Below are 5,173 nucleotides of genomic sequence, written 5' to 3' on the forward strand. Positions count from 1 at the left end.
CAAAACCATAACACTACAGCCCCAAAATATTCAGATTACGAAAATAAACATGTTCGGTTAACAATAATAATCTTTACTATGATATTTATTGTTACACTTGACCCTTTCTTGAAGACCAAGCCACCAGTGTACAATCAACAGATGTTTACTGAGCATCCAGTTTATGCAGGAGACATATCAGCTCTAGGAGTGAATGAGATGATATTCGATTCATCCCACTTAACTATGAGTCAGTGTAAAGCAATCTGGGTGAGATTGTTTTCCGTTTACAAATTGGCATTAGGCAAAATAAATATAAGCAGCAAAGGCTGAAATGTAGGCAAGATGGGTTTGAGGAAAAAACTTCAAAATAGAGAGCAATCCAAGAGACCAAAGGAGGATCAGGAGAGGCACAGAAAGCAGTTTCAGATACATCACCCTGCTTAAGCCTCACAATATGTAGAACAGATGCTATGATTTCTCTGCAATTTGCAGAAAACAGAAGCACAGACCAGTGATTCATCTCCATGTGAGAAAAGCCATGCAGGACATTGCATGTCATCATCCCCAAGGCCACATCACACCGTTAAAGCCAACACATTCATTTGACATCTACCCGCCATCAGGCTTGTTTTCTCCTCTGTTCTCATCCTACTACCCGTATGGGGACAAATTCCCCTTCTGTGCATTCCTTTCATTCTTCACTGTTGAGATTTTAATTTCAATGATTATAAATAATTATCATCAGTATCAAGTTTTGGTTTGATCATGTGTTTTCCTTTCGAAAGCACTCACACCTTTTCTCCTAACACTGAGAGCTGGGAGGACGTGTATTGCACACATTTTACAGGTAAAATAAGAGCACAGCATTTATAGCAATGGGTTTCCCATGAGCTGCCATCTGCACTTTAATGTCTCACAGCAGTCAACTTCCCATGACACAGCCAGTGTCCCATTTCCCGTCCTCTTCTTCAACCCCCCTGAGCTTTTCTAGTCTTCCCCAATCATTCCCACCTCAATAGATGGAACCTCCATCCTTCGCATTTCCCAGGCCCAACACCCTGGCATCATCTTTGATTTCCCTTTCCTCCTACTCTCTCTAATTCTCCATCGGCAAATCACATGGAATTTACACAACTAAGGAAGGAGTCCTGAAGGGAAGAAACTGACACTGTAGTTTGGTGGGAAAAGCATGACCCAACTAGAGTCAAGGAATACAGTCATCACTTGGGTGGCCTTGGGCAGGTCCTTTCACAGCTTCTCAGAATCCCAAGGCTGGAAGAGACATTATCATCATCCTAGATTACATTTGCTATGCATTTATTAAGTGTCAGGAACCAGGCCAAATGCTTTACATAGATTATTTTGTTTAGTTTCATCGTCATAACCAACTTATGAGAAAGAAAGTATAAAGTCCCTCCTAAGAGATAAGGGATTGAGGGTAGTAGAAGTTAAATAAATCATCCAATGTCACAGACGCAGTAAATATCAGGGAAAAGACTCAAACCAGTCCTCTCTGACACACGCTTTCTGCTCTACACTCTGATTTCCATGAAGAACATCTAATTTGGTCAAACTCTTGTGATCGTCAGTCCAGTTTATATCAAACTGCCAATATGGGAAATCCTCCAGGGATGGGGTCTACTGAGTACCAAGGCAGCCCATTCCATCTTTGAATACCTCTCAACTCATTAACTCATTCATTCATTCAACAAGTATTTGTAAGCACAAATATTTTATGGGACAAGCATAGCTCCAGGCCCAGGCAATATAGGAGCGAACAAACTAAGTCCCTGCCTTCATGGAGTTTGTATCCCTGTAGGAGAAAGAAGGGAAAAAACAAAAAGAAAATATAAAGGGTTTAGAGGGTGATAATTGTTTTGGAAAAAAATTAAGAAGAGTAAGGAGGTTAGGGAGTGCAGAGTGGGGAGAAACAGGCTGTTATTTCATACAGCGAAGTTAAGGAAGGCCTCTCTAATAAATGCATGGGGTATTTATGAGGTAACATGCACCTATCTATGAGAGCTATGCCAATATATATGAGAGAATCCATTCCCGGCAAAAGAAAAACAACAAGTGCAAAGGCTCTAAGGCCAAACCTTGTTTGGCATACAGTAAATTCCCTACACACGAACCTTCAAGTTGTGAACTTTCAAAGATGCAAAACTGCGTTCCATCCACGTCAGGCGTGAGTGACATTGCAGCCTGCCCTCCATCTCCTATTGCTGACCATCCTTCAGCTCTAGCACCTCCCACCTCCTCTCCCTCCTCCAGTCAGTAACTCTTCTTGCCTGTTCACTCCATGCCAGCCCCTGGATGCCACCTGTTGTACTGGACTACTGTCCTTTCCAAGGTACTGTCCTGTATGATTAAAACTATTTTCTTTATTTTTGTGTTTGTTTTTTATGTATTATTTATGTGAAAAGTATTATAAACCTATTGCAGTGCAGTACTATACAGCCGACTGTGTCAGCTGGGTACCTAGGCTAATTTGGTTGGACTTAGGAAGAAACTGGACTTACAAGTGCACTCTCAGAACAGAACTCGTTCGTATGTAGGGGACTTACTGTATTTGCAGAATAATAAGGCGTCAGGGTGGTGGAAACAGAATGGGTAAGAGGGAAGCAGGGGTTATGGAGAGGTGGGAGCTGATCAGGGAGGCCCTTGTAGCCACAGTCAGTGCAAAGCTTTGGAAGGTTTCTAGCAAAGAAGTGACACAGGTACATGTAGAAAGAATCACTCTGGCTACTATGTTGAGTATAGATTGGGGAACGGGTGGAGTAGAGGACAAAGGGCCAGCTCGGAAGCTATTACAATCATCTAGGCAAGAGGGCTTCCCTGGTGGCGCAGGGGTTGAGAGTCCGCCTGCCGATGCAGGGGACACGGGTTCATGCCCCGGTCCGGGAGGATCCCACATGCCGCGGAGCGGCTGGGCCCGTGAGCCATGGCTGCTGAGCCTGCGCGTCCGGAGCCTGTGCTCCGCAACGGGAGAGGCCACAACAGTGAGAGGCCCGCGTACCGCAAAAAATAATAATAATAATAATAATAATAATAAAAAATAATCTAGGCAAGAGATTTTGGTACCTAGAATCCAAAAGTAGCATGGTGATGCTGAGAAGTGCCAGGCCACTGGCCATATTTTGAAGGTAAATTCCGTGTGATTTGCTGATGAAGAATTAGAGAGAGTAGGAGAAAAGGGAAATCAAAGATGATGCCAGGGTGTTGAGCCTGGGAAATGCGAAGGATGGAGGTTCCATCTACTGAGGTGGGAATGACTCGGGAAGACTTTAGAGAAGCTCAGGGGGTCAAGGAAGAGGACGGGAAACGGGACATTGGCTGTGTCATGGGAAGTTGACTGCTGTGAGACATTAAAGTGCAGATGGCAGCTCATGGGAAACCCATTGCTATAAATGCTGTGCTCTTATTTTACCTGTAAAATGTGTGCAATACACGTCCTCCCAGCTCTCAGTGTTAGGAGAAAAGGTGTGAGTGCTTTCGAAAGGAAAACACATGATCAAACCAAAACTTGATACTGATGATAATTTTTTGTAATCATTGAAATTAAAATCTCAACAGTGAAGAATGAAAGGAATGCACAGAAGGGGAATTTGTCCCCATATGGGTAGTAGGATGAGAACAGAGGAGAAAACAAGCCTGATGGCGGGTAGATGTCAAATGAATGTGTTGGCTTTAACGGTGTGATGTGGCCTTGGAGATGATGACATGCTTGGGCTGCGTGCAATCTCCAAGTGATTAGTTAAGACTTTCAAAGCCATTTTGTTATTCTGATGCTTCATGATCAAGTAATTCCTGGCAAAAAAGATTTGCTTTTATTCCTCAGGAATTGTGATCATCTATTTGATTGCTCTAAAAGGAAATGGCTGGCTTTATTTCATGGTCCTTTCATGGACCTTATTTCATGGTCCACAGAGCATCATGCTCCAACTCCACATCCCTCATGTCTTGGGAGAAAGGGATTCTAACAGCAGACAGAGCTCCAGACTCCATGTTGCTAGAGTGGCAGCTATGTCCTTCCAAGATGACAGCATTGCATGGGTATCACCACCTCGCTCTCCAGGCTGGAATGCCGGCTTCCCCTCTCTAGGGTAAAGAGCACAAAGTGAATTCTCAGTGTGTAAGTTCTGATTTACTCAACTTAGTTAAGTGAATTGAAAACTAGGCAGTTAAATTCAGCTTGTTTATTTCAAAGGCAAGTATGGGTTAAAAAGAAGAAAAATTCAAGTGGTTTCTCAAACTGTGCATTTTTTTTACATGAACTATTCATTGTTGATCTGAAGAGCAAAAGACAGATGAGGTTCACAACACTTGCAGCTGACCTGATTTTTTTTTTTTTTTTTTTTTTTTTTGGCTGCACCGTGCAGCTTGTGGGATCTTAGTTCCCCGACCAGGGATTGAACCTGGGCCCTCCGCAGTGAGGGGGTGGAGTCCTAACCACTGGACTGCCAGGGAATTCCCAGAGCTGGCCTGATTTACACACTTACTTCCATTTGAATCAAGGTGACCTCTGATAGAACCATCTTATGCATTAGCTATTAAATAATCAGTAATAAAGCCAAAAATCCCAAAAAGAGAGGAAGAAGAAAGAAAAGAATCCCAGAAAGAGAAGGAGGAAGAAAATTCCATGTTAAAATGGTACTGCTCTGTCCATTGTTATACCGGTGTTGCTGTAACCAAACAAGACTATTTTTCACTAAGCTACACAGTCTACTAAAATCTGGGCCATCAAAAAGAGCAGGGATAATAATAAACATTATTTCTGAGGATGCAGCACTGTACAGGGCAGGGAAAATACACTGGGATCTTAGAATCTAGTTCCGGCTCTGCTAAAATCAATATCATGTTTGACAAGTGAATTTACCCCTCTGAATCTCGGTTTCCTTGTATTTAAAATAAGAAATGATTTCTTAGGTAGCTTCTCACTTTGGAGTTCTATCATCCTACGATACTTTGCACTCATGGAGATCTTTGTTATACAGGCTTAGAGTATTGAAGGGGAAACTTCAAAACATTGGCAAGATTCGTATCTCAAGCATTGAACTTCAGACACACATATCTCACCCTAAGCCTAATCCTAACCCTCAAACACAGCATGGCAAAACTGACCCTTGGTGTTGCCCCTCATCCAAAACCTCTTGCATCTTCAATCTCCCCCCACCTCCATTTCATTAAGTGA

Source organism: Mesoplodon densirostris, chromosome 6 (assembly GCF_025265405.1).
Source record: "Mesoplodon densirostris isolate mMesDen1 chromosome 6, mMesDen1 primary haplotype, whole genome shotgun sequence".
Taxonomy (NCBI): domain Eukaryota; kingdom Metazoa; phylum Chordata; class Mammalia; order Artiodactyla; family Ziphiidae; genus Mesoplodon; species Mesoplodon densirostris.